Consider the following 10,848-nt stretch of genomic DNA (forward strand, 5'->3'; position numbering starts at 1 on the left):
AGCCAGAGTGAGCAGGGCAAGGAGAGGGGATGAGGTGACAAGAGGCAGGGATGGATAGAGCTGGAGAAAGGACAAGCCACTTTGTGATTTGCCTTTGGGCACTCATTCATTAAACTCAATGAATTAAGTGCCTCATGTTTTCCAGGCCCTTTGCACGTTCTGGCTTGGGGTACTGCAGTATGTTAGTTAACAGTGGTGCGGACCTGGCTCTATGCATTCTTGGGCAAGTTACTTAATGTCTCTGAGCCTCAGTGATGTATCATCAGTAATATGGACATTATACTCAATGTTTCACAAGGTTGTTTTGAGAATTACATGAGTTTATTTATACAAATTGCTTGACACAATTCTGCTAAATAATCATTTGCTGATATAATTGTTAAAGACAATAATCCTCACTCAGTCCTGTATGGTTGGAGTTAGAGTGCAGGCAGACCTTGGAGTCCAGGCCAGCAATCCAGTTCCTTCATCTAAGTGCCAGAGAAGACACAGGCAGAGCAGGAACAGATCCTTGGCCAAGGGTTTGCAGGACTTTCTTTCCATCTGAGCTGTTGTTTTCCCTGAGTTTGGGGCCTGCCAGGCAGGCGTGCATGCTGATTCGCCAAGCACTCCTCCGGGGAAAGTGGTATGTGGGGCCGGGGCTCAGTTTGCACATAACTATGCCATAAAGGCAACTTCCTGGACTCATAGCTGAGGATGTACTTAAGGTGCAGTCCATTGCTGGGCCTGCAACGTACTGCTCTGGGCACCTCCTCTCCTTTCTTGTTACAGCCCGGCCCAGGAGAGCTCACCGCTTCACCCCAGGACATTGTCTTACTGGAGTTTGAGGCAATAATGACACAAATGTATTTGTAAAATTTTCCACTGTTCCCAGTGTGCTCTCATAGTCTTGATTTCATTTGATCTCCACATTTTTTTAACAGATGGAGAAACTGAGGCACAAGGAGTTAACTCGCTTATCTGAGGTCCTAGTACTGGTCACCAGGTATACTCACCGTCGAATGCTGATTCAGTTCCTTAACATCTGACGCTCACTGGGTGTCTCCTAGAAGCTGGTCTCCGCTGGAAGTTCTCTACCCACATTCAGTCCTAGAAATCCTCACAACCACCCCATGTGGCACCAACTGTTCTTCTTCTCCCCCAGATGACAGAGATCAAGTAACTGACCCAAGGATACATAGCTGGTAGGTGGCAGAGCCAGGGTTCCAATCCAGATAGTTGGGCTCCACAATCAACATTCTGAATTTCTATGTCAGGGTTTCTTGACCTCATGCTATGGACATTCAGGGCCAGAAAGCGCCTTGTTCTGGTCGTCCTACGCCTGAAGGATGTTCAGCAGCACCCCCAGCCTCTACACACTAGATGCCAGTAGCTTGCCCCCCACAGTTGTGACAACCAAAATGCCTCCAAATGTTGCCAAATGTCACTTGAGGGTTAAAATTCCCCCCAGTTGAGAAGCGCTGCTCTGTGTTATACTATCCTAACATGACAATATATAGGGTTGTTTTTTTTTTAAACTATGGCAACCCCTAATTTTAGACAAAATATGTTCTACAGACCTCTTTCTAAAATGAGTCAACACTCAGATTCAAATAACCTTAACTGCTCACCTCCTAGGCCCAGGCAATTTATAGACCGTTTAAAAAATGAATTGACGCTTAGGAAAATCAAGCAACTTGCCCAGAAGGATAAAGCTAGTATGTGGTAGAACAGGAACATGAATATTGGTCTCAAGGTCCACATGATGAACTTTTTTTGGTAGTATTTATTTTGAAGTGACATATTCAGTATTTTCTCAGTTCTAAGATACACTTTCTCCCTACAACTTAATGGTTTTGAAACTGAGATGCAACTTAAAACCAATGTGTGTTTATAGTGGAGAGATTTTTTTTTTTATTCCCCTAAAAGATGCTATTTAATTAAAAGTGTGTCTCATAATTAATAGCCTCTTAGAATTGAGAGTTGAGAGCCGGAGCTGTGACTGTGGGAGATGCTAATGGAGTCAGATGGGAAGGGAAGAGAGAGAGCAGTAGCCCTCCCTGTCTGGGAGGACGCCTGCTCTACTGTCCCGGCTGTCCACCCAACTCTGCATCCCTCCCTGCACCCCTGTCCAGCTTTTAGGACCCACCTCATACCACACTCCTCCAAGAAGTCTTTCTAGGTCCTTTGGCGTGAAGCTCATCCTTTCCTAATTTCATCAAAGAGCTTTTTCCTATCAGAGCATTTCAGTGACAGGATAAGCATATATAGCTGACTAAACATTTTCTCCTTAATTATGGAGATATTAGCATCCTTGCTTTACAGATGACAAGACTGAGGCCCAGAGAGGGGCAGCAACTTGCCTAAGCTCTCTCTTAAGGGCATGGAAGAAAAGTGAGTCTCCAGGTTCTTCACATCATCAGTCCTTCCTGCTTGCTCTGGGATAGTTTCCCATAACCAGCAGTCAGGTTAGCCAAGCCTTCCCTTGGACAAAGTGGCATTCCAGGCTGTGTTGAGGTTTGCCTGTGACTGCACAGCCAACAGAGTGACATCTGAAGTCAGGGAGGTGAAATGGTTCACCCAACGCCACACAGTTCCCAAGCAGCAGCACTGACTGGTTGTCCTCACACCAAACGTCTGCTTCTAAATTCTGGTCTGTCCAGCCCTGCCCCCTTCTCTCATTCTGACGCTTTCAGGTCCCAGACAGGACTGCCTCCACTCTCACCAGCAGGAAAGGGACGGCAGTCTCATCCAGACCTCCCCAATGAACACCTACATCCCTGCTCTCATTGATGTGATGTCACAGGGGTTGTGGTCTGGTCCCCCTGGCATAGCCCACCAATGCTTGAACTCTTCTAGAGCTGGCCTCAAATCCCTCATTTAGCAGAGTGATGTGCATGGGACTCTTCCCCAAACACCAGACTCCAAGTCAGAAAGCCACAGAGCTAGAGGAGACATGTTGAGTTCCAGTGGTGCTGCATTTTGGCAAGTCAGTTGGGGATGACACCACCATTCTCACAGGTTGTCATGAAGACTGAAATGACATAATGTCTGTGAAGACCTTTGGTACACTCTCAAGTGCTGTGGTGGAGCTGAGGCTAGCTGCATAGTGTTTTGCAAAGACATGGGCTCTGGCTCTGGACAGACATGGACCATGTGACTGCGGGCAAATAATTTCCTTGAAATTCAGTTCTCTCGTGGGGATAACGTATCAACCTCATCAAATGTGGGTCTTAAATGAGATTATACACATAAAGGATCTCACGCGGTGCCTGGCGTACAGGAGGCACTCCGTAAGTATTGAATTCCTTCCTCAGTGTCATTATATGAAGCATAGCAGAAACTGGTACCTTAATTCTATTATTTAAGCAAGCTGATCAATCTCATACTATGCGTAGAGACTTAAACCTTGAATGACCACTGAGATCGTTAATGATTTTAAAGTACCAGCAGCCACCTTTGTGTTTAGCCATCTATCACCCAGGGAGACTGCAAAGCTGGACAAGGAATTGCAGCCCGGAGGAAAATGCCACTATATAATGGAGGTAATTTAAAAGTGCACATCTCTCCCTCCATACTGTTCCAGGTCTGCTACCCCTTCTCTACGAAAGGCTGGAGCCGAGACGCAAACAGGTTCTAAAGAGGGCAATGAAAATTATATGGGTTGTGGTTTGAGAAGGGAAGGAAGAGAAGAAAAAACAAGGCAGAAATTACTTGACTTGGAAAGGAAAGGGTAAGACGGGTGATAAATAAGAGAGCATTATATGGCAGGGGAGGGTGGTGAGTCACATGCCAAGGTCATTATTGTGGCAGGGCCTGGGGGGACCAAAGGATCATGTCTCAAGACTTGGAACGCTTCGGAAGACTATACAAATCACAGACGTTATTAATTATGATTAACAGTGACCAATGTGGAGTTGCTTTTTAGTTCACATGTGTTCTCTCATTTTCTAAACATGCCCAGAAACTGCAGGCTGGAGTCTACCATACACATCTATGCGCCTATGAAGGACTCTGCTCCTATGGCAGTTCACACAGGCAAGAGGTCTAGGCTTAGCGTCTCTTGGAGTATGCCCTGACCAGGGGGTGAGGGTTAATTCCTGAGCAGGAATTTCAACAGTTTTCAGAGATGGGATGGCTCCAAATGCCTTTCCATCCTCATCTCCAGTTGCTTTCCCCTCCCCTCAACACTGCAGCCCCTCTGAATTTCCCAATGGTCCTAAAACACATCATTTGGACATTCCCTCAATAAAGGCGAAGCACCTATTACATGCCAGGCACTGTTTCAGGCAGTGGGATACAACGTCAGTGAACACAAGGTCTCAGCCCTTAGAGAACTTACATATGAGTATGCAAAGACCAATCATTTCTAGTAAAGGAAGGCTAGTTTTAAAAGGGGAGGCAGAGAAAGCTTTTCTGTGGAGATAATATTTAAGCAAAGATCGAAATGATGTAAAAGTGAATTAGCAGCTAACTGGGTTAGCAAGTATGAAGATCTTGAACAAGCTTCTCTGAATCAGCTTGGTGAGTGGGAGAAACCAGAAGGAAACCACAAAAGCTGGGCAGGGTGAACAGGAATCAGACTAGGAGATGCCAGAGGCTGGCATGGACCAGATCATGGAGGTCCGTAAAGTCATAGTCAGAGCTGGATTCTGGTCTAAGACGACTGGAAAGGTCTGAGAAGAGGAGGTCCATGATCACTCTGGCTATTAGTTGGAAAATAAACTCGGAGGAAAAGATAAAGAGATATGGCAGTGGTTTGAACTGCAGTGGTAACAGCAGAGGTGGTTAAGAAGGAACTGGGGGCAAGAGGTGGGGGTGCACTAGTGACAGACACGACCTAGGTCTTAAGAATTCCCAGCCTAACCACTTGCCACCAGTGTCAACATCTTATCTCTGTAGCAAAAACACGTGGCGTAATGTCTGGCATGATGTGTGTTAAATGGAACTGGAAAAGTAGTAACAAATCTTCCGGAAGAAAAACGTTCTCATGTAACTGATCTTGAAATTTGAATTTTCTATTTCAGAATGCTATTTAATCTCTTCCAAGATAGGAAAAATATACATATTATAGAAAACATGGAAAATAGAAATGTCAAAGAAGAAAAATTTATAAATCCTCATACTCCCACCACCTGGAGCTAATCATTAGTATTTTGATGTACTTTCCTCCAAGTCTTTTCATACATATTTTTAAAAAGATGGATATTTCTACTCTGAAGAGCAAACTGGTCGACCCAAATCAGTTGGTCCAGGTTTGAATCCCACTCCACCACTGAATGGCCCTGGACAAGTCACTTTTGGATCCATGAAACAAGGATAGCAAGAGCTACTGCACCAGGTTATGGTGAACCTAAGTAACTGATGCATACGAAGTACCTAATAGGACATAGTATATAGTAAGTGCTCAACATACAGCAGCTGCTATTACTAAAAGGAAGTCCAAACCCCACAAGATGCAATTATAAGGAAAGCTTTGAACATTTCATATTTTTAGGAAAAAGGCTTTGCAAATCCATAATCTAACCACATGTCCTCTTCTAAAGATAAATAATTATACCAAGAATAGGAGTTTGCCAAATAAGATGTAAGCAATACCAAACATTTCTAAAACCAAAATTTTACAGTAACACAAAACAGAAATGCACCAAGAACTAACCCAAGGCTTGGTCTGCTTAATAAATCTCTCCTATAAGGCTGACATACTTATGGGATTACCGTTTACATCAGTAACAGTTTAAAGGGTGGACACTGCTCACCTGCCAAGAAATGATTCCTTCGGGCTTTCCATCTTCGGTTATGTCTCTGTAGTACAACAGAGCACAACAGTGTCGGGACCCATCCGTTCTCCCTTGGCCTCTGGCAGCACCAAGTGGCATCATCCTGAGCAAGATGTCCTGTCCAGTCCTCTGTGAAATGAGGGGTTGTCTACAGAGTTTCCAAAACTTCTTCCAGCTCTAAAACTCTCCTGTCATGTAGATTTTACAGTTTAATATGTGTAATAGTGGTTAGAGGAAGAAATATCCTATCTTAGCTTATCTTGAAAACTTTAAATAGGATACTGAATATCACAATGATCTACTGTTTTGGAGGGAAATGAGTAACATTACGGTTGACCCTTGAACAACACAGGTTTGAACTGCATGGGTCCACCTACATGTGAATTTTTTTCAATAAATATGTTGGAAAATTTTTTGAAGATTTGTGACAATTTGAAAAAATTCATAGATGAACTGCATAACCTAGAAATACCAAAAAATTAAAATAAACAGGTATTATTGTAAGAATAAAGTATATAATAACATATACAAAATATGTGTTAATCGACTCTTTATGCTATCAGTAAGGCTTCCGGTCAACAGGAGGCCACTGGTTAAGTTTTTGAAAAGTCAAAAGTTACACACAATTTTCAATTGTGCAGGGGAGTCAGTGCCCCTAAACCCTGCATTGTTTATGGGCCAACTGTACATAGATACATTTCTAATATTTTCACTGAGAAGCAAGAGACTAGCTTAAAAACATTTAGGGTCATGAAGTCCCACATACACACAATTTTCAAAGGTGAATCTACTCTTAGCAAATGTCAATTTCTCAGTGGCTTCAAACCTATTCCAATTGGACTTACTGGCAATTGTTGGTGAATCTGGCTTAGTTCTATATACCATTATCAATTAAATGAGGCAATACATGGGAAAAGAAATATTGTTTTTATAGTTTTCTGCAAAGGCTGTTTGTTGCCTACTCTCTATTCTTAGCTACAAACAGGGAGACATGTAGAAACCACACAGATTCTCACAGGGCTTACATCTAATGAAGAGCCAGGCAAGGAGCACATTTGTAAGGGCCACTTGACTCAGATTTCAAGGACGGAGAACCTCCAGAAAAGTGACAACCAAGCTGAGGTCTGGAAGGCAAACAGCGACGAGGGTGGAAGGGTGATCGGAGACAAGTGTACCTGGGGCGTCACCTCCTTGAGTCTGCCCCATTCACACCATGGGTTTTCCTCTAGCGAGGGTGACCAAAAGTCCTGGTTTGCTCTGGATAGTCCCGGTTTATGTTACTCTGGCGTAACTATTTTTTTTTTAAGATTTTATTTATTCATAAGAGACAGAGAGAGAGAGGCAGAGGGAGAAGCAGGCTCCCGCTGAGCAGGGAGTCCGATGCGGTACTCGATCCCAGGACCCAGGGATCATGACCTGAGCCAAAGACAGACGCTTAACCTACTGAGCCACCCAGGTGCCCCATTCTGGCATAACTATTAAAAGGACTTCCTTATACTCTCAAAAGTGCCCTGGTTGGGAGGATCTTATACCGATACTCTACCTCTAGCCCAGTTCCTGGCAGATCCCGACTTGCAGGTCTGGCTTCCCCATGTGACTCAGCTCACTAAAGTATGGGCTCAACATTATTTACCCTGGCATCCATGGCATGGGCTCCACCTCATTCATCTTTAAATCCATGACACCTAGCCTCATGCCTGGGGCTAAACAGATTGACCACTACAGGCATTCAAGACGGTATTTGAAATTAGCATGAAAAGCAAATACAAGGGACAACAAATTAGATTCATACATCTTTACCTCATGCTAAAATCCTGGTTCCAACTTTCACTAGCTGATGACCTTCTAATTCTTAGGTTTTCACTTGAAAAAAAGGGGAGATATTATCTTTTTCACAGGGTGGGTAATTTTAAACAAGACAATCCAGGTAAAGTGCTTTAGCACAGCACCTCGCATGCAGTGAGCATTATTTGCAGCAGCTACCACAAACAGTGATGAGCACTCCTCCTGCTACCACAACTGTTTTTGCTGTAGGAAAATCAAACCAACACCTAACAAACATCCAGTAGGGACTCAGTAAGTGTGCACTAAATGAATGCTTGGTCTCATGCTGGGTGCTGGCTGCAGACCAGATTCTTGGACTACAAGATCCATTAATCAAAATTACAGTTTCTAAGTCACAAGGTTTGACTCCCCTCAGTCCAGTTTTAAGAACAATTATAAAAAACCCACCACATACCCATAAGCACAGAACATAGCAGCCCTATCTGGCTGTATCTTAGCTATGTTAACAGCACTTAAACCTTACCCTTGTTTTAACTATGCCCTCTTTTAAAAAGTTACTCTTCTTTTTTTTTATTTTTTTTATTTTTTTTATTTTTTTAAAGATTTTATTTATTTATTTGACAGAGAGATAGAGAGAGAGCACAAGTAGGCAGAGAGAGAGGGAGAAGCAGACTCTCCACTGAGCAGGGAGCCTGACGCGGGGCTCGATCCCAGGACCCTGGGATCATGACCTGAGCCGAAGGCAGCCGCTTAACTGACTGAGCCACCCAGGCGCCCCTAAAAAGTTACTCTTCTGTAAGCATGCCAACTTAGATATCTGGGTCCATCTCTACTGTTTTTGAACTGTCAGCCTCTCAAGTTTTAAGTGATTAATGTATATACAGAAAATCAGGAAGGCTTCAGATTGAGTCAATAGTTTTCTTGATCCTCCAATTACAATATCCTCTTTGCAATATATCCTTGTTGAACATTTGGAATGAATTAGGACTTTAAACTTCCAGATGTTTAAACTACTACTATAAATTCAAACTCATTAAAAAGGGCAGATTTACTACCTCTACTTAGTTTTGAAGTCTGTTGTTCACCCTGTCCAAATAATTTATGAACCCAAATACAGTGGCAGGTAGTGTATTCTATTTATATAGTATTCACAGCTAGAAATAAAGGGCATTTTAAACTCTGGAAATTAACTGCCATTTTAACCAACCTATAGATCACACTTATTGTTTCTAAGCTAGTAAGTGTTTCCTGAAACCGATCTAGTAGAGATTTTTATGCTAATCTGTACTAAAAATTACTTTGCTTTTTCTGGCCACAAAAAGCTGGCTACAGAGGAAGCATTTGATTACAGCAAGAAGACAGCTGCACCCACTCTCCTGAAATAAATGGACCTGGATCTACAGTCCTTTGTGGTAGTGTCTTGGCAGCCAAACAAGGTGGCAGCATTTCTACACCCAGTTTGTGAAGTCTCAGAAGTTTCAGGCTTTTTTTTTTTTTTTTTCCCCAAAGAATCCACGTCGACTATAATGAGCACATTCTAGAGATGCTGTGCTGAAAGCTGGCAATGGATAAAGCAGGAACATAAAAGGAGCCTATTCTTAAAGCAAATATTTCTTTTACAAACCATAAGAATGAAGTGGCTTTCATAATCAATTTTAAGATCGAAGGACTGAAGTACCTGGCTCTGGCACTTACTGGCTATATAATTTGGAGCAATTCATTTACCTCTGTGAGCTCGATTCTCAACTGAAAAATGGGGATAATAGTGGCTTGAGTTTTTCAGAGAACTTGAATGATATATTCAAAGTGCTCTGTAAACTCTAAAGTAACATATAAATATTAATAAACACTGCAAGTACAATTTTCCTGTTTTATGAATCACTCACTTTATTTTTTTTATGTTATGTTAATCACCATACATTACATCACTAGTTTTTGATGTAGTGTTCCATGATTCGTTGTTTGCGTATAACACCCAGTGCTCCATGCAGAACGTGCCCTCTTTAATACCCATCACCAGGCTAACCCATCCTCCCACCCTGAATCACTCACTTTAAATAGCACTTTAAAAGTCGCTGTCCCTAAAATGAAATAAAAACCAGATCCAATTAAGTTACTGCAGAAGAACTCGCCTCAAGAGGGGTCTCTTTCAACTCAATCAATTACTATTTACCTCAGGGTTTTTGTTAGGAATTAAATAAAAATTACACAAAATTACTTATAAGCATTTGTTCTCATTTATTTTTCAGGTAACAAATCCTATGTTAGGCTTCAACTGTGTAACTTTCCTTTCCCAAAAATGAGAGTGGATATGTCAAAAGCAAACCTTTCTCCAGTTAAGATTTGCTAAGTCTTAAATCTATTTTCTAGTATATTTCACAAACTGTTTAGATTTAATATAGAATTTTTTTTTAAACTGCACAGGCTTTTATAGATACCCTATATGTCTTTTTAATTTTAGTAAATTTGATTCACTTAACTCTACCAAGTGTGTGTATGTGTAGTTACAAGTAAGTACAATTGTAGTCCAAGGGCCAACTCAAGACTTTAAGCTCTAGTAAGAAAGTGCATCTGCTAGTGCCAGCACTTAAACCTGGCACACAGTAGGCGTTCATCTAATATTTGTGGAATAAACAGTCACAACGCCTACTACTTTCTATCTAATCTTGCAAAAGCGACAATTTGTTTTATGTGTGGGGAGACCACCAACGACTCAATCTATCTTCAAACATCAGTTTGTGAAAATGCCTTAATAAGTTAAGGTTTGGAGGTTTTCAATAAATTACCAATTTAGAGAACATACACAGATTATAAAAACAAATGATGGGCATCTTAAAAGCTTACCCAATGCTAGTTGCAGGACTGTTTTGCATACATTATGGTGAACAGCAAACAGGGCTGTATTCTGCAGCTCCTCTCATCAAGACGAGGATTCTGTTTCCTCATCCCTTGTATCTGGGCCAGCCTTATGACTTGCTTTGACCAAAACAATGTGGTGAAAGTGATGGTCTGTGAGTTCTTGAGCTCAGGCTTTGAAGCTACTGCCTCTGCCTTCTTGGTACTCCGAGAGCATTATGCCCTAAGCCCAAGACAAAAAGACCACATGGAGAGGCCCAGCTGTTCCACTCCGCCCCCAGCCAGTCGGCCAGCTGAATGCAGAGTGCCCACATGACACTAGCAAAAGAACCATTCAACCAAGCCAAAAAACTGAGAAATGATAAACTGTTTTTTTAAGCCACTAAGTTCTGGGATGTTGTTAAGCAGTCATAGGTAATTGATGATAAAGTATCTACTCTTCATAGCG

This window comes from Phoca vitulina, unplaced genomic scaffold (assembly GCF_004348235.1).
Source record: "Phoca vitulina isolate PV1807 unplaced genomic scaffold, GSC_HSeal_1.0 scaffold36, whole genome shotgun sequence".
Taxonomy (NCBI): Eukaryota; Metazoa; Chordata; class Mammalia; order Carnivora; family Phocidae; genus Phoca; species Phoca vitulina.